This window comes from Physella acuta, unplaced genomic scaffold, assembly GCF_028476545.2.
Source record: "Physella acuta isolate Inbredline_101_S28 unplaced genomic scaffold, ASM2847654v3 ptg000076l, whole genome shotgun sequence".
NCBI classification, from domain to species: domain Eukaryota; kingdom Metazoa; phylum Mollusca; class Gastropoda; family Physidae; genus Physella; species Physella acuta.
In genome coordinates this window covers 722,626-742,858 of record NW_026731596.1, presented here as the reverse complement: position 1 = coordinate 742,858, position 20,233 = coordinate 722,626, and the positions used below count along the sequence as shown (strand labels likewise).

General features: G+C 43.0%; 1 protein-coding gene across 1 annotated transcript in view; it reads right to left on the bottom strand.

Moving 5' to 3' along the window:
* The window catches only part of LOC131953643 (SRC kinase signaling inhibitor 1), a 97,109-nt gene extending 80,107 nt beyond the window's left edge, over window positions 1-17,002 (bottom strand). The window contains exon 1 of the mRNA XM_059316940.1: window positions 16,900-17,002. The gene's annotated coding sequence lies outside the window, so the exon portion shown is untranslated. The remainder of the gene's footprint in view (window positions 1-16,899) is intronic.
* Window positions 17,003-20,233: the final 3,231 nt, after the last annotated feature.

Below are 20,233 nucleotides of genomic sequence, written 5' to 3'. Positions count from 1 at the left end.
TTCGTGTCAGTCTAGAGGGTGATGTTTTAGTGGACATAGAAGGTGATGTTTCATGTCAGTCTAGAGGGTGATGTTTCATGTCAGTCTAGAGGGTGATGTTTCATGTCAGTCTAGAGGGTGATGTTTCATGTCGGTCTAGAGGGTGATGTTTCATGTCATTCTAGAGGGTGATGTTTCAGTCAGTCTAGAGGGTGATGTTTCATGTCGGTCTAGAGGGTGATGTTTCATGTCGGTCTAGAGGGTGATGTTTCATGTCATTCTAGAGGGTGATGTTTCAGTGGGCATAGAGGGCGCAGTTTCATGCCATTCTAGAGGGTGATGTTTCAGTGGGCATAGAGGGCGCTGTTTCATGTCAGTCTAGAGGGTGATGTTTCATGTCGGTCTAGATGGTGATGTTTCATGTCAGTCTAGAGGGTGATGTTTCATGTCAGTCTAGAGGGTGATGTTTCATGTCATTCTAGAGGGTGATGTTTCAGTGGGCATAGAGGGCGCAGTTTCATGCCATTCTAGAGGGTGATGTTTCAGTGGGCATAGAGGGCGCTGTTTCATGTCAGTCTAGAGGGTGATGTTTCGGTGGGTCTAGAGGGTGATGTTTCATGTCGGTCTAGAGGGTGATGTTTCATGTCAGTCTAGAGGGTGATGTTTCATGTCGGTCTAGAGGGTGATGTTTCATGTCATTCTAGAGGGTGATGTTTCAGTGGGCATAGAGGGCGCAGTTTCATGCCATTCTAGAGGGTGATGTTTCAGTGGGCATAGAGGGCGCTGTTTCATGTCAGTCTAGAGGGTGATGTTTCATGTCAGTCTAGAGGGTGATGTTTCAGTGGGTCTAGAGAGTGATGTTTCAGTGGGCCTAGAGAGTGATGTTTCATGTCAGTCTAGAGGGTAATGTTTCAGTGGGCCTAGAGAGTGATGTTTCAGTGGGCCTAGAGGGTGATGTTTCAGTGGGCCTAGAGGGTGATGTTTCAGTGGGCCTAGAGGGTGATGTTTCAGTGGGCCTAGAGGGTGATGTTTCAGTGGGCCTAGAGGGTGATGTTTCAGTGGGCCTAGAGGGTGATGTTTCAGTGGGCCTAGAGGGTGATGTTTCAGTGGGCCTAGAGGGTGATGTTTCAGTGGGCCTAGAGGGTGATGTTTCAGTGGGCCTAGAGGGTGATGTTTCAGTGGGCCTAGAGGGTGATGTTTCAGTGGGCCTAGAGGGTGATGTTTCAGTGGGCCTAGAGGGTGATGTTTCAGTGGGCCTAGAGGGTGATGTTTCAGTGGGCCTAGAGGGTGATGTTTCAGTGGGCCTAGAGGGTGATGTTTCAGTGGGCCTAGAGAGTGATGTTTCATGTCAGTCTAGAGGGTAATGTTTCAGTGGGCCTAGAGAGTGATGTTTCAGTGGGCCTAGAGGGTGATGTTTCAGTGGGCCTAGAGGGTGATGTTTCAGTGGGCCTAGAGGGTGATGTTTCAGTGGGCCAAGAGGGTGATGTTTCAGTGGGCCTAGAGGGTGATGTTTCAGTGGGCCTAGAGGGTGATGTTTCAGTGGGCCTAGAGGGTGATGTTTCAGTGGGTCTAGAGGGTGATGTTTCATGTCAGTCTAGAGGGTGATGTTTCAGTGGGCCTAGAGGGTGATGTTTCAGTGGGCCTAGAGGGTGATGTTTCAGTGGGCCTAGAGGGTGATGTTTCAGTGGGCCTAGAGGGTGATGTTTCGTGTCAGTCTAGAGGGTGATGTTTCATGTCAGTCTAGAGGGGGATGTTTCATTTCAGTCTAGAGGGTGATGTTTCAGTGGACATAGAGGGTGATGTTTCATGTCGGTCTAGAGGGTGATGTTTCATGTCAGTCTAGAGGGTGATGTTTCATGTCAGTCTAGAGGGTGATGTTTCAGTGGACATAGAAGGTGATGTTTCGTGTCAGTCTAGAGGGTGATGTTTCATGTCAGTCTAGAGGGTGATGTTTCATGTCAGTCTAGAGGGTGATGTTTCAGTGGACATAGAAGGTGATGTTTCGTGTCAGTCTAGAGGGTGATGTTTTAGTGGACATAGAAGGTGATGTTTCATGTCAGTCTAGAGGGTGATGTTTCATGTCAGTCTAGAGGGTGATGTTTCATGTCAGTCTAGAGGGTGATGTTTCATGTCGGTCTAGAGGGTGATGTTTCATGTCATTCTAGAGGGTGATGTTTCAGTCAGTCTAGAGGGTGATGTTTCATGTCAGTCTAGAGGGTGATGTTTCATGTCAGTCTAGAGGGGGATGTTTCATTTCAGTCTAGAGGGTGATGTTTCAGTGGACATAGAGGGTGATGTTTCATGTCGGTCTAGAGGGTGATGTTTCATGTCAGTCTAGAGGGTGATGTTTCATGTCAGTCTAGAGGGTGATGTTTCAGTGGACATAGAAGGTGATGTTTCGTGTCAGTCTAGAGGGTGATGTTTCATGTCAGTCTAGAGGGTGATGTTTCATGTCAGTCTAGAGGGTGATGTTTCAGTGGACATAGAAGGTGATGTTTCGTGTCAGTCTAGAGGGTGATGTTTTAGTGGACATAGAAGGTGATGTTTCATGTCAGTCTAGAGGGTGATGTTTCATGTCAGTCTAGAGGGTGATGTTTCATGTCAGTCTAGAGGGTGATGTTTCATGTCGGTCTAGAGGGTGATGTTTCATGTCATTCTAGAGGGTGATGTTTCAGTCAGTCTAGAGGGTGATGTTTCATGTCGGTCTAGAGGGTGATGTTTCATGTCGGTCTAGAGGGTGATGTTTCATGTCATTCTAGAGGGTGATGTTTCAGTGGGCATAGAGGGCGCAGTTTCATGCCATTCTAGAGGGTGATGTTTCAGTGGGCATAGAGGGCGCTGTTTCATGTCAGTCTAGAGGGTGATGTTTCATGTCGGTCTAGATGGTGATGTTTCATGTCAGTCTAGAGGGTGATGTTTCATGTCAGTCTAGAGGGTGATGTTTCATGTCATTCTAGAGGGTGATGTTTCAGTGGGCATAGAGGGCGCAGTTTCATGCCATTCTAGAGGGTGATGTTTCAGTGGGCATAGAGGGCGCTGTTTCATGTCAGTCTAGAGGGTGATGTTTCGGTGGGTCTAGAGGGTGATGTTTCATGTCGGTCTAGAGGGTGATGTTTCATGTCAGTCTAGAGGGTGATGTTTCATGTCGGTCTAGAGGGTGATGTTTCATGTCATTCTAGAGGGTGATGTTTCAGTGGGCATAGAGGGCGCAGTTTCATGCCATTCTAGAGGGTGATGTTTCAGTGGGCATAGAGGGCGCTGTTTCATGTCAGTCTAGAGGGTGATGTTTCATGTCAGTCTAGAGGGTGATGTTTCAGTGGGTCTAGAGAGTGATGTTTCAGTGGGCCTAGAGAGTGATGTTTCATGTCAGTCTAGAGGGTAATGTTTCAGTGGGCCTAGAGAGTGATGTTTCAGTGGGCCTAGAGGGTGATGTTTCAGTGGGCCTAGAGGGTGATGTTTCAGTGGGCCTAGAGGGTGATGTTTCAGTGGGCCTAGAGGGTGATGTTTCAGTGGGCCTAGAGGGTGATGTTTCAGTGGGCCTAGAGGGTGATGTTTCAGTGGGCCTAGAGGGTGATGTTTCAGTGGGCCTAGAGGGTGATGTTTCAGTGGGCCTAGAGGGTGATGTTTCAGTGGGCCTAGAGGGTGATGTTTCAGTGGGCCTAGAGGGTGATGTTTCAGTGGGCCTAGAGGGTGATGTTTCAGTGGGCCTAGAGGGTGATGTTTCAGTGGGCCTAGAGGGTGATGTTTCAGTGGGCCTAGAGGGTGATGTTTCAGTGGGCCTAGAGGGTGATGTTTCAGTGGGCCTAGAGAGTGATGTTTCATGTCAGTCTAGAGGGTAATGTTTCAGTGGGCCTAGAGAGTGATGTTTCAGTGGGCCTAGAGGGTGATGTTTCAGTGGGCCTAGAGGGTGATGTTTCAGTGGGCCTAGAGGGTGATGTTTCAGTGGGCCAAGAGGGTGATGTTTCAGTGGGCCTAGAGGGTGATGTTTCAGTGGGCCTAGAGGGTGATGTTTCAGTGGGCCTAGAGGGTGATGTTTCAGTGGGTCTAGAGGGTGATGTTTCATGTCAGTCTAGAGGGTGATGTTTCATGTCAGTCTAGAGGGTGATGTTTCAGTGGGTCTAGAGAGTGATGTTTCATGTCAGTCTAGAGGGTGATGTTTCATGTCAGTGGGCCTAGAGGGTGATGTTTCATGTCAGTCTAGAGGGTGATGTTTCATGTCAGTGGGCCTAGAGGGTGATGTTTCATGTCAGTCTAGAGGGTGATGTTTTATGTCAGTCTAGAGGGTGATGTTTCATGTCAGTGGGCCTAGAGGGTGATGTTTTATGTCAGTCTAGAGAGTGATGTTTTATGTCAGTCTAGAGAGTGATGTTTCATGTCACTCTAGAGGGTGATGTTTCATGTCAGTCTAGAGGGTGATGTTTCATGTCAGTCTAGAGGGTGATGTTTCATGTCATTCTAGAGGGTGATGTTTTATGTCAGTCTAGAGGGTGATGTTTCATGTCAGTGGGTCTAGAGGGTGATGTTTCATGTCAGTCTAGAGGGTGATGTTTCATGTCAGTGGCCTAGAGGGTGATGTTTCATGTCAGTGGGTCTAGAGGGTGATGTTTCATGTCAGTCTAGAGGGTGATGTTTCATGTCATTCTAGAGGGTGATGTTTCAGTGGGCCTAGAGGGTGATGTTTCAGTGGGTCTAGAGGGTGATGTTTCATGTCAGTCTAGAGGGTGATGTTTCATGTCGGTCTAGAGGGTGATGTTTCATGTCATTGGGCCTAGAGGGTGATGTTTTATGTCAGTCTAGAGAGTGATGTTTTATGTCAGTCTAGAGAGTGATGTTTCATGTCAGTCTAGAGGGTGATGTTTCATGTCAGTCTAGAGGGTGATGTTTCATGTCGGTCTAGAGGGTGATGTTTCATGTCGGTCTAGAGGGTGATGTTTCATGTCGGTCTAGAGGGTGATGTTTTATGTCAGTCTAGAGGGTGATGTTTCATGTCATTCTAGAGGGTGATGTTTCATGTCATTCTAGAGGGTGATGTTTCATGTCGGTCTAGAGGGTGATGTTTCATGTCAGTCTAGAGGGTGATGTTTCGGTGGGCCTAGAGGGTGATGTTTCGGTGGGCCTAGAGGGTGATGTTTCATGTCAGTCTAGAGGGTGATGTTTCGGTGGGCCTAGAGGGTGATGTTTCGGTGGGCCTAGAGGGTGTTGTTTCATGTCAGTCTAGAGGGTGATGTTTCATGTCAGTGGGCCTAGAGGGTGATGTTTCATGTCGGTCTAGAGGGTGATGTTTCATGTCGGTCTAGAGGGTGATGTTTCATGTCAGTGGGCCTAGAGGGTGATGTTTTATGTCAGTCTAGAGAGTGATGTTTTATGTCAGTCTAGAGAGTGATGTTTCATGTCAGTCTAGAGGGTGATGTTTCATGTCAGTGGGCCTAGAGGGTGATGTTTCATGTCAGTCTAGAGGGTGATGTTTCATGTCAGTCTAGAGTAGAGGGTGATGTTTCATGTCAGTCTAGAGAGTGATGGTTCGGTGGGTCTAGGGGGTGATGTTTCATGTCAGTCTAGAGGGTGATGTTTCATGTCAGTCTAGAGGGTGATGTTTCATGTCAGTGGCCTAGAGGGTGATGTTTCATGTCAGTGGGTCTAGAGGGTGATGTTTCATGTCAGTCTAGAGGGTGATGTTTCATGTCAGTGGCCTAGAGGGTGATGTTTCATGTCAGTGGGCCTAGAGGGTGATGTTTCATGTCAGTCTAGAGGGTGATGTTTCATGTCAGTCTAGAGGGTGATGTTTCGGTGGGCCTAGAGGGTGATGTTTCGGTGGGTCTAGAGGGTGATGTTTCGGTGGGCCTAGAGGGTGATGTTTCGGTGGGCCTAGAGGGTGTTGTTTCATGTCAGTCTAGAGGGTGATGTTTCATGTCAGTGGGCCTAGAGGGTGATGTTTCATGTCGGTCTAGAGGGTGATGTTTCATGTCGGTCTAGAGGGTGATGTTTCATGTCAGTGGGCCTAGAGGGTGATGTTTTATGTCAGTCTAGAGAGTGATGTTTTATGTCAGTCTGGAGAGTGATGTTTCATGTCAGTCTAGAGGGTGATGTTTCATGTCAGTGGGCCTAGAGGGTGATGTTTCATGTCAGTCTAGAGGGTGATGTTTCATGTCAGTCTAGAGTAGAGGGTGATGTTTCATGTCAGTCTAGAGGGTGATGTTTCATGTCGGTCTAGAGGGTGATGTTTCATGTCAGTCTAGAGGGTGATGTTTCATGTCAGTCTAGAGAGTGATGTTTCATGTCGGTCTAGAGGGTGATGGTTCGGTGGGTCTAGGGGGTGATGTTTCATGTCAGTCTAGAGGGTGATGTTTCATGTCAGTCTAGAGGGTGATGTTTCATGTCAGTGGCCTAGAGGGTGATGTTTCATGTCAGTGGGTCTAGAGGGTGATGTTTCATGTCAGTCTAGAGGGTGATGTTTCATGTCAGTGGCCTAGAGGGTGATGTTTCATGTCAGTGGGCCTAGAGGGTGATGTTTCATGTCAGTCTAGAGGGTGATGTTTCATGTCAGTCTAGAGGGTGATGTTTCATGTCATTCTAGAGGGTGATGTTTCATGTCAGTCTAGAGGGTGATGTTTCATGTCAGTGGCCTAGAGGGTGATGTTTCATGTCAGTCTAGAGGGTGATGTTTCAGTGGGCCTAGAGGGTGATGTTTCAGTGGGCCTAGAGGGTGATGTTTCATGTCAGTCTAGAGAGTGATGTTTCATGTCAGTCTAGAGGGTGATGTTTCATGTCAGTCTAGAGGGTGATGTTTCAGTCGGTCTAGAGGGCGATGTTTTACTGCAGTAAGCCTAGAGTGAGTAGATCATACAAGTTATTCCCGCTGTAGTTTATTTTGTAGCCTGCAGTCAGAGTCTGGTAGTATGGCGCTAGAGTCAGGCTAAGGAGATTTTTTTTAGGCTGGGGTGTGTAGGTGTCTACAGCAGATATCAGGTGTGTTTTTTTTTACATTTCGATTAAACGTACTCACACGGGAGTCACCTGGGTTTGATAAGAGCTTCGTCTAGAGAGGTGTAATGGGGGGGGGGGGGGGGGGGTAGGTGGGTTGGGGGGGGGGGGGAGTTAGGTGGGTTGATCATTGGTGCCATGTTGGCTGTTTCAACTTCTGGCTACAGCCTGTGGTCAGTTTATGGCTACAGCCTGTGGTCAGTTTGTGGCTAATGGCTACAGCCTGTGGTCAGTTTATGGCTAATGGCTACAGCCTGTGGTCAGTTTATGGCTACAGCCTGTGGTCAGTTTGTGGCTAATGGCTACAGCCTGTGGTCAGTTTATGGCTACAACCTGTGGTCAGTTTATGGCTACAGCCTGTGGTCAGTTTGTGGCTAATGGCTACAGCCTGTGGTCAGTTTATGGCTAATGGCTACAGCCTGTGGTCAGTTTATGGCTACAGCCTGTGGTCAGTTTGTGGCTAATGGCTACAGCCTGTGGTCAGTTTATGGCTACAGCCTGTGGTCAGTTTATGGCTACAGCCTGTGGTCAGTTTGTGGCTAATGGCTACAGCCTGTGGTCAGTTTATGGCTTCAGCATGTGGACAGTTTATGGCTAGTGGCTACAACCTGTGGTCAGTTTGTGGCTAATGGCTACAGCCTGTGGTCAGTTTATGGCTACAGCATGTGGACAGTTTATGGCTAGTGGCTACAGCCTGTGGTCAGTTTGTGGCTAATGGCTACAGCCTGTGGTCAGTTTATGGCTACAGCATGTGGACAGTTTGTGGCTAATGGCTACAGCCTGTGGTCAGTTTATGGCTACAGCATGTGGACAGTTTATGGCTAGTGGCTACAACCTGTGGTCAGTTTGTGGCTAATGGCTACAGCCTGTGGCTAGTTTATGGCTACAGCATGTGGACAGTTTGTGGCTAATGGCTACAGCCTGTGGCCAGTTTATGGCTACAGCATGTGGACAGTTTGTGGCTAATGGCTACAGCCTGTGGCCAGTTTATGGCTACAGCATGTGGACAGTTTGTGGCTAATGGCTACAGCCTGTGGTCAGTTTATGGCTACAGCATGTGGACAGTTTATGGCTACAGCATGTGGTCATTTTGTGGCTAGTGGCTACAGCCTGTGGTCAGTTTCTGTCTAGGTAAAGCTTAGGTTCACAATGTGACATTTTGACGTCAAGAAACCGAATGACCGATGTACATTTGTGACTGATGTCACCTGTCTTAAGACTCGTGCCCCCCCCCCCCCCCCCCCCCCAGGCTCAAGGACCAAATGGTCGCACTATCTGACAAGATTGATAACCACCAGTGACCCTAGAGTTGCCTGACCTTGACCTCTCAGGGCAAGATGGCGGACGGTACGACATCCCCCACAGGTCCAGGTATCGTAAATGTGACAGATACGTTTGTTTAGATACGTGTACCCGGGCGGCTTCATGGGGGTGGGGGGGCTCGCAAGTTATTGCTGGTCGACAGTGGCCTAGAATAAGTTGTCCTTTAACTTGCCCACAATTTTGTAATGATTTATTTGATCATTCCTCGCCTAGTGATGTGATTATTTTTGTTTTAATTGGGAAAATAAAAAAAATAAAAGTCACCGAAGCAAAAAGGTCAATCAAAATTGACGAGATTGAAATAGATTGAAACGGACTTTCCAGGTTTCGCAAAAAATTGTGCTTTCATAAATAGCAATGAAATGTGCATGTGTTATACAAGCCAACACATCAGTAATAAAACAACACACTACACATGTGTTCACCACCTCTATATGCTGTTAGTTTCGATACATATGTATATACATATACATATACATATACATATACATATACATATACATATACATATACATATACATATACATATACATATACATATACATATACATATACATATACATATACATATACATATACATATACATATACATATACATATACATATACATATACATATACATATACATATACATATACATATACATATACATATACATATACATATACATATACATATACATATACATATACATATACATATACATATACATATACATATACATATACATATACATATACATATACATATACATATACATATACATATACATATACATATACATATACATATACATATACATATACATATACATATACATATACATATACATATACATATACATATACATATACATATACATATACATATACATATACATATACATATACATATACATATACATATACATATACATATACATATACATATACATATACATATACATATACATATACATATACATATACATATACATATACATATACATATACATATACATATACATATACATATACATATACATATACATATACATATACATATACATATACATATACATATATATATATATATATATATATATATATATATATATATATATATACTAGCCGTCCCGGCCAGGCCCTGCTCTGGCTTCTGTGAAAAACCTTTCTGTTAAAGACCATTACCTGTGTGTTTAGTAATCATCATAAACCCGGCATTGCCCACCCAAACCACAACCAACCAAAACCAAAACAACAAAACGCAAACATAACGCTAACACAATTACAAATACAAACGAAAACAAAAACTTAACAACAAACACAACCACACCCACAAACACCAATACAAACACAAAGAAAAAACAAACAAAAAAGCAAACGAAAACAAAAACCTAACAACAAACCCAACCACAAACACCAATACCAACAAAAAAAATCAACGAAAAAAGCAAACGAAAACAAACCAAATCCAAACGCAAAACCAACCAAAAACACAAATACAAACCCAAACAAAAAAAACACAAACAAAAACGAAAAAAAGAAAGAACAAAAACGAACAAAATTAAAACGCAACCACTAACGCAAACCCACCTAAACACAAAGAAAACACTAACGCGAACATAAACGCCCGGGGCGGAATCACCTGTTTTAGCTTAATGAACGACTATAGTACCCCAACTTATTCACAGTCTTTTGCACTCACTTAAACGAACGCGCCTGTTTCAATTTAATAAACAATTTTAATACTCCAAGCTTATCCGTAAAATACCTACAACATTTGCACTTGATCAATCCCCGCTAATTATGTAATTATTTTTTTTCCCAACACCAAAACAAAGTAATTAAAAAGTAAATTATTTTCACGGAATGCAATGGGTTTATAAAGGGAAGTAATTGTGTTTTTCCTAATTTATCAAAGGGAAGTAAGTGCTATAGGACTAAATAAAGACATAATTAGAATTTTTGTAAAAGATGATATTTTTTTTAAAACTTGTGTTTAATGAACATGCCGACAATTATTACTATAATTTGAAAAATGAAAATTATTTCCCAACACTTTCAATAGTAATTTTTTAGCTCATAAATTTAGACAAATGCGCACGATAATTTTTCTAACACTTAAAATCGTACAATTCCAACGACATACAAATGCATTACATACAGAACTGAGCTTTATATATTAGACTAGCCGTCCCGGCCAGGCCCTGCTCTGGCTTCTGTGAAAAACCTTTCTGTTAAAGACCATTACCTGTGTGTTTAGTAATCATCATAAACCCGGCATTGCCCACCCAAACCACAACCAACCAAAACCAAAACAACAAAACGCAAACATAACGCTAACACAATTACAAATACAAACGAAAACAAAAACTTAACAACAAACACAACCACACCCACAAACACCAATACAAACACAAAGAAAAAACAAACAAAAAAGCAAACGAAAACAAAAACCTAACAACAAACCCAACCACAAACACCAATACCAACAAAAAAAAAATCAACGAAAAAAGCAAACGAAAACAAACCAAATCCAAACGCAAAACCAACCAAAAACACAAATACAAACCCAAACAAAAAAAACACAAACAAAAACGAAAAAAGAAAGAACAAAAACGAACCAAATTAAAACGCAACCACTAACGCAAACCCACCTAAACACAAAGAAAACACTAACGCGAACATAAACGCCCGGGGCGGAATCACCTGTTTTAGCTTAATGAACGACTATAGTACCCCAACTTATTCACAGTCTTTTGCACTCACTTAAACGAACGCGCCTGTTTCAATTTAATAAACAATTTTAATACTCCAAGCTTATCCGTAAAATACCTACAACATTTGCACTTGATCAATCCCCGCTAATTATGTAATTATTTTTTTTCCCAACACCAAAACAAAGTAATTAAAAAGTAAATTATTTTCACGGAATGCAATGGTTTTATAAAGGGAAGTAATTGTGTTTTTCCTAATTTATCAAAGGGAAGTAAGTGCTATAGGACTAAATAAAGACATAATTAGAATTTTTGTAAAAGATGATATTTTTTTTAAAACTTGTGTTTAATGAACATGCCGACAATTATTACTATAATTTGAAAAATGATAATTATTTCCCAACACTTTCAATAGTAATTTTTTAGCTCATAAATTTAGACAAATGCGCACGATAATTTTTCTAACACTTAAAATCGTACAATTCCAACGACATACAAATGCATTACATACAGAACTGAGCTTTATATATTAGATATATATATATATATATATTATAGGCCTATATATATATATATATATATATATATGGATAGATGTATATAGATGTCCTGCTGCGTCGTCATATCGCATGTTTGTATCAAGTATCTATGTTATGTTATGTTTGTATGTGTGAACACATACAGTATAAATAGCTGAACTATCATAATGCATATTTTTATCACTGTCTTTATGCTATGTTATTTCTCTATGTACAAATTCTTGCGTTGTAAATAGCTGAGCTATCATAATGTATATTTTTATCACCGTTTTTATGTTATGCTATTTCTCTATGTACAAATTCTTGCGTTGTAAATAGCTGAGCTATCATAATGCATACATTACCAACTACCCGTGTTATCTTATTTACCTGTACAGGTGAGGCCGGCTAACGAGACAGGTGCCAAACAAATGTTACCTTCTAGAAATCAGAAACCTATTACATCAGGGCATCGGTTAAACTAGAACTAAATACATGCTATTTTTATCATCAAAGTCCAATTTAAAGACCCCCCCCCCCCTTCCCCTTACACATACACTTCCGCTAAGTTCATCTGACGAAAGAACAAAGGGAAGATAATGAGGTTTAGACTACAGAGTGAGGCGAGATTCAATAAACATCTTTAGCCTAACTAGAGTTACTGCCCTTTATATCATCTGCAAGTAAAAATTGTGAAATGTAAACACTCTTTTTGCGCGCCAATTTTACAGCCAAAACCTGATCTATCCAATACATACCTCACCCTAACTCCACTTTTCAATTATATCTTTTCGAAAATTCTAAAACATATTGTTCTGAATCCACCAAGGTATCTTGGTTTTAAACAAATTCGTGGACGTACCTGTTACCTTAATCAAACAACAATTCCTTTATCTCCAAGTGCTTATTATAAGTAAATGTTGAAAACAAAACAATATTGTAGACTCTTTAAAAAAACTGTAGCTACATCATACTGGTACTGTGGAGGCGATATGGTACTTCATTTTTTGAGACTGTCGAACAAAATCTGACATACATAGGCCTATATATTTATTTGTTGGGTTAGGTAGCGTTCAGCTTGTCGATAAAACTTAGAATAAAGAACATCCCAAATGTCCTAATTAACTTTTAGCTATTCATAGTCACTAGTGTAAGTAAGGATGTCAACACTCAAATGTAGATAACACAAGATCAACAAAACAGACATTTGTGGAACTTGGTTGGGACTGTTTACACACACACACAATACAAATTAGATAAGCTGGTGTAGAGTGGTGGAGTGGAGTGGTAGAGTGGTGGAGTGGTGGAGTAGTAGAGTGGTGGAGTGGTGGAGTTGTGGAGTGGTAGAGTTGTAGAGTGGTGGAGTGTATAGTGTAGAGTGGTGGAGTGTAGAGTGGTGGAGTGGTAGGATGGTGGAGTGTAGAGTGGTGGAGTAGTAGTGTGTAGAGTGGTAGCGCGGTGGAATGGTGGAGTGGTAGAGTAGTGGAGTGATACAGTAGTGGAGTGGTTGTGTGGGTTTGTTGAAAGTTGCTGGATAAATCCCCCCCCCACCCCGCTGTCTCTTAATATGGCTAAATTGTCTTTTTCCTTGGCTAAAAAGCCTCTAACCTTCGCTAGATTGCTCTCAACTTGGCTAAATTGTTCTCTATTTGGTCAAACAGTCATTTAACCTGGTTAAATTGGCTTTGATATTGTTGACCTGCCTCTCGGCTAGACTAAGATTGAATGTCATATTGAATGTCATAAACTGTGTACAAGATAAGAAAAATGTCTTAGCTTCAAACACAAAACAAACAGACTGACACTGTCAAAGAACCCCCTGCTCGTACCCCCCCCCCCCCCCAACACACACACACCACTTACACACAGACGTTAGCCTTTGATTTGATCAACTTTAAACTATTGGTTTATGCTAATGTCAGTGACCTTTGACCTAGCCTGTCTAGTGTCAAGCTCTAAAGTCTACCACTGCTATGTGGGCAATACAAAACTGGGGTCAAGTCTTGTGGTCAAGTGGCTTATTGGTCAAGTCTTGTGGTCAAGTGGCTGAATAGTCAAGTTCAACCTACAGTGGCCGAATGGTCAAGTTCAGTCTACAGTGGCTGTATGGTCAAGTTCAGCCTACAGTGGCCGAATGGTCAAGTCTTGTGGTCAAGTGGCTGAATGGTCAAGTTCAGCCTACAGTGGCTGAAATGAATGGTCAAGTTCAGCCTGCAGTGGCTGAATGGTCAAGTTCAGCCTACAGTGACTGAAATGAATGGTTAAGTTCAGCCTACAGTGGCTGAATGGTCAAGTTCAGCCTACAGTGGCTGAATGGTCAAGTTCAGCCTACAGTGGCTGAATGGTCAAGTTCAGCCTACAGTGGCTGAAATGAATGGTCGTTCAGCCTACAGTGGCCGAATGGTCAACTATTGTGGTCAAGAGGCTAAATGGTCAAGTTCAGCCTACAGTGGCTGAATGGTCAAGTTCAGCCTACAGTGGCTGAATGGTCAAGTTCAGCCTACAGTGGCTGAATGGTCAAGTTCAGCCTACAGTGGCTGAATGGTCAAGTTCAGCCTACAGTGGCCGAATGGTCAAGTTCAGCCTACAGTGGCCGAATGGTCAAGTTCAGCCTACAGTGGCTGAATGGTCAAGTTCAGCCTACAGTGGCTGTATGGTCAAGTTCAGCCTACAGTGGCTGAAATGAATGGTCAAGTTCAGCCTACAGTGGCTGCATTGTCAAGTTTAGCCTACAGTGGCTGAAATGAATGGTCAAGTTCAGCCTACAGTGGCCGAATGGTCAAGTTCAGCCTACAGTGGCCGAATGGTCAAATTCAGCCTACAGTGGCTGAAATGAATGGTCAAGTTCAGCCTACAGTGGCCGAATGGTCAAGTTCAGCCTGCAGTGGCCGAATGGTCAAGTTCAGCCTACAGTGGCTGTATTGTCAAATTCAGCCTACAGTGGCCGAATGGTCAAGTTCAGCCTACAGTGGCCGAATGGTCAAGTTCAGCCTGCAGTGGCCGAATGGTCAAGTTCAGCCTGCAGTGGCCGAATGGTCAAATTCAGCCTACAGTGGCCGAATGGTCAAGTTCAGCCTACAGTGGCCGAATGGTCAAGTTCAGTTTACAGTGGCCGAATGGTCAAGTTCAGCCTACAGTGGCCGAATGGTCAAGTTCAGCCTGCAGTGGCCGAATGGTCAAATTCAGCCTACAGTGGCCGAATGGTCAAGTTCAGCCTGCAGTGGCCGAATGGTCAAATTCAGCCTACAGTGGCCGAATGGTCAAGTTCAGCCTACAGTGGCCGAATGGTCAAGTTCAGCCTGCAGTGGCCGAATGGTCAAGCTTAGCCTACAGTGGCTGTATTGTCAAATTCAGCCTACAGTGGCCGAATGGTCAAGTTCAGCCTACAGTGGCCGAATGGTCAAGTTCAGCCTACAGTGGCTGTATTCTGTGGTCAGACTTTGGATGTATCTATGTGAGGTCATGTGACATCACGTGACATGTTTGCTGAATGCTGACGTCAGTCATGCCATGCTTTATCTTCGTGTCTAGGCCTAGTCCATGGTGTGTTTTAATGGTCACGTGGTCAGGAGATACGGCAGGAACTTGGTGGTCAACAGTGAGGGGACAGAATTGGGAGGGTGGGCACAATTTGGGTCGGCACGCCAATAGAGACCAGTCCAGAATGTAGGGATGGAATCACGTGATATTTCTGGCACCCGATGGACAACTGCTGTTGTGTCACGAGCAGAGTTTCTCCCCCCCCCCCCCGAAGAAAGTCTACCGTTGCCCCCCCCCCCCCCCCCCCCAACGAAATGAAATTTATAAAGAAAATCTATACTTTTAACAGTGTCCGCCCCGCCACCCCGAGGAATGTCTACCCCCCCCCCCCTAAAATTTCAAGTGCACCCCCCCCCCCCCGGAAAAAATGTCTGGAAGAAACACTGGTCACGAGCTATGTAGTGATGGCGTCTATTGGTCACGCTACTGCTGACGTAGTGATCGTGTCTATTAGTGCCTTTTAGTGCGATTTAGACTTTAATAACAGTTTCTTTCAAGCTTCTCTTCTGGGAGGAGGGGGGGGGCACTGTCCAAAGCCCTCACACAAGGACAAAACAATTTTTTTAAATTTAAATACTCCAGCATCAAGTCCAGGGGAAATTTTAGAAGCAATTCCCCCCCCCCCCCCTCCACCCAATCAACCCGAGCAAAAAAGAATCAACCCTGTTTAATAGACATGCTAAGAGCGAGGAGAATTTGTCAGTAGCACATTAAAGTTCAAGGGTTAGCCTCATCACGTGACCTCTAAGCTCCCAGTTCCAACCCCACCCGATCGTTTGGTGCCAGACATGAAGACTACATGAATATTTGATCGCACCTGGAACCACTCACCTGTATATTGATCTACGCTATTGATCGGCGCGTGCTGATACGCTCGAGTTGGTACAGCCATCGAACTGAGGCGGGGTTTAGACATAATGACACACTGATGACTCACGCATGTCGACTTTTGGGGGTCTATTTTTACATGACTGATTTTACGAATTCTTCTTTAAATGAAAATTAACGATTAATTAACACAGGCGCATACCGCATAACTTTTTGACACGTCACACGTAATTGTATAACAATTTAAAACGAAGATGAGTGATGTATGCACAACTCCACACGTTACAAGGTGTCTATACAGTCACTATAGATAATTTGTCTAATTTCGTCTGCCGGTATTCGGAACCCTACAGATAAAACAAGTATAAATAGCCTGTTGTCACTCCATCCGTCAACGTCACGACAAACTATAATAAAATGTACTTGAACAGCGGGGAATTAGGTGTACAGAAGTAAAGACAGAACAGTCAGAATCCAACGGGATCCGAACCTACCATTTTTTTGTCTGCCCTTGGCGTTGAAATATCACTTTCTGTTTATATTGCTATTACAGTTACAACGCTTGCTTGCACCCCCCTCTAAATGTTTACACTACCCCCTCCCTGATGGTGTCGCCTTGTACCTACTAGAGTCTAGTGAAAATTAGGGTGGGGGGGGGGGGGGTTTCTGCCTCCCCGAAGAAAGTCAACCGCCCCCCCCCCCCCCCGGAGAAAAAAGTCTGAAAGAAACACTGGTGAAAATCGTCTTATTTCACCCGATTGGTTGGAGTCAGCAGGTGTGATTATCACCCCACCCACCCCTCCTTGTGACGCTACTGATATAGACCTATCAAGACGGGTGGAGGAACTAAGCCCCCCCCCCCCCTGAGTAATCCTGCCTATACCACAGGTAACAGCACCGATTCTTAACAAAAAAAATCTTCCATTACCGTACATTCCTACTTTGTTTATATAAGGAAACGTAATTTCCGACGTGAAAATTAATTAGAAAACGAATTAGATGAATTAATTAGAACGGCCATCTGTACTTACCGTCAGTTGAAACCGTTATTCCACTTGACCAAACAAAGTTTTCTACCGCTGTGTGACACCTGAGTCACATGATGTGTCACGTGATCCTTCCCGCCATCCCCCGCCTTGTTTTTGTTGTCATCGTGTGACCTACTTAAGCTACTCGCGCGTGCTGATCGACTTAAGTAATTGATTGGATTTAACGACCCGCGGTGGGGGGGGGGGGGGGGGGGAGGAAGACTAAGTCATCCAAGATGATTTGCCTACCTGGGGGAAAGGGGGGTGGGGACTATTAGCATGCCTACCTAGGGGGGGGGGGGTCTTTATCAATGAACAGTACATAGTGAGGGAGGATTGTGTAGTGAACAGCTTGACGAGGAAGGTGGGAGGGGGGGGGGGGAGATAAAAGTGTCAACAAATGCAATGTAGCAACTAGGCTACAGTGGAATTTGCCGAAGTAAATATTTTTTTCAATCTGCACACATAGAGGATAGACTCAGTGTCGTGGACTGACTAACTAACATTTCAGTCTCTGGTGTATCAGAATCGTTAATGCTTGTTTCCTCAGTTGTAGTAATGTGTAACATGTTTTGGGTCGTCGATAAATGACGTCATACTCACAGGGGGGAGGGGGGTCCGTAATTTTCTGACGATGTGTGACGAGGGGGAGGGGGGGGGGGGGGGGTTCAGATGGTGCGACGTCACACTTTTGCATTATAAAAATGTTAGAAAACGAATTTTAGTCGTTATTTCGTGTTTTAGAAAACTGATTTAATAAATTGCAATGGGAATTGATTAAAATACCCTATTTTGACAGAGTTCAGACAAGATTTTGGAAAAAATAATCGATGTTTAAAGAAAAATTCAACTGCAATTTTGAGGGGGGGGGGGGGGTTGTAGGCTGAGGTGTGTGACGTCACTTTAGGGGGGGGGGTCTGGCTTTTTGTGACGATGTGTGACGGAGGGGAGGGGGGGAGGTAAAAATCGTCCCAAAAAGCATAACGTCATTTATGGATGATCCCTTTATAGTAGCATATAAAATTAAATACGATGATATAATTGTGTAAATATGACACCGACTTGTAACTACGACATCAAATTTTTTTGTTTGTTTTGCTATGTAAATATAATGTGTAAATATAACATGTTATTATAATTGTGGCATTGGAATCTTACAACAATCTAGGTTTTTTCATTGGATATTGTAACCGTGGGTGAAAACTATATTCTCTGTTCAAGGGGCAGTAACCGGTTTATTACTAGTCTTATTACTTGCCCGAGTTGTCGTTACTGTTAGCTATTACAACGCCCAACTGAACGTATTTACACTGTGTAGGGGTCGGGGTAGTTATGAATGACGTCACATTTTAGTTAATTTTTTACATTCCCTTTGTCACACAGTCATCCCCCCCTCCATATAATGACGTCACACTTCATACAAGATGTTTAATATAAAACACTGCAATTTTACCCTTTAGACTTTAGACCAGGGTTCCCAACCCTGTGCCCGCGGGCGACATGGCGCCCGCTGAACGATTTGTATGCGCCCGCCTCTCACTACTCGACAGAGACAGAATTATTAAAACATTATTTTAAAATATGATTTATTTTTATTCATTTGTTTCAGTTTTAATTTTTTTTTTGACTGTCTAGGCTTATTAAATATACTCTAGCCTGGAACGGCTAGTGCCATATGAATCATTTTTCGGTTCGACATATTTATGCGAATCATTGTTTTCAAACATGACCTTAATAAAATCAAGATATAGATCTCGACTCACCGATGAGCATCTTTATGATTGTCTGCTAACAGGATTATCGTCATACGCTCCTAATTATGAAGCTCTGGCCAATGAAATGCAATGCCAAAGATCACATTGACTTTATTATATTTTTTAATTAAATGTTTTCTTTGTATTTATGTGTTTTGTTTACTTTCTTTACGTTTTGTAAATACATTTCTCCGTGTGTATGCGATTTGAAAAAAAAAAATGCCAAATAATTATATTATTTTGAAACATTTTTGTTTATTATTTATTAATACATTATGACTATCAGAAAGTAAGAAAATAAAGTATGGGAAAATGACAAGTTATGGAATGAGTTTGTCGATTTAAAATAGGTGGTGCCCGCCACCCTACCGATAATTTAGAATGTGCTCTAGAGTAAAAATGGTTGGGAACCCCTGCTTTAGACCTTTCTATTTTTAAAGTTTTATTCCAACAAAAGTAACGTACTAAATGATTTATATCGGTTCTGATTTTCATTAACTCAAACTTGTGATCGCTTTGTATCATTTAAATTTAAACATTTTCAAAATGTTACACCATGCATAATATAAAATACACGTTTGTTTCAGATTAAAGGGGAGTAATCAGTAATTATACCACGACCATTTGAATTTCATGGATTAACTCCCTTAATACCATACTTTAGAGATCATGCCACGTGGTCGTGCAAGTGATGTGACGTCAGAACCAACGCGCCGTGCAGGTGTGGGCGGAAGTACAGCAGAAGTGTGGTGCCAGTTGACGAAATCCTGGCGATGTCTGATGTTGTAGGTCGCTGATGAAACTTTAGACTTGATAAAACCTCTGGACGACACAACTACACACTAAAGTCTATATGCAGTCTGAGCACGTTTTGACCAACAGATCCTGCAATGTCCTCGTTGAGTACTCACGCTCCTGCATCTAGATATCCACTACTGCTGATGGGGGCGGTCGTTAAATGACGTCACAGTCTTGGGGGAGTGGAGGTCGAACGGGGGTAGGGGGGGGAGGGTGTTAAGAAAGTATGACAACATTCACCAACGTAAAAAAGTCATTTTTAAACCGAATTTTAGATCTAGATTTGACCGCTGTTGTTTCTTTTTGTTTGTTTTAATTTTTGCTTATTTTTTTTTTTTTTTTAATACAGATGAACTGTTATATCAACGTAAAGGGTGTGAGATGTCTGATTTCTGACGGATGGGTGATAATGTGGGGACACCCCCTCCCTTTATGCTGAATAAGCTTGTGGTAACCACACGTCCGATCAACGTTTTCCCTGTAGGGGAAAAAAAATTGCAGTTTCTTCCAGGCATCTCTTTTTGCTCCCCCACCCCGAACGAAATGTATATAAAAATATATACTTAGAAAAGTGACCGACTCCCCTCCCCCCCCCCCCCCCCCGCGAAAATTTCAAGTGTGGGCGGTGATCTCAAGGTCTAAGACAAAGATTAGTGTATGTACAAAATACTTGCACCGATGGTTCGCAACAATCTTCTGTATAAAAACATCTCGGTTAGGGCCTACACACACTCAATCGCTTCATCATGAATGTCTATTGTCAGCTAGACCAGACTTTTACCTGG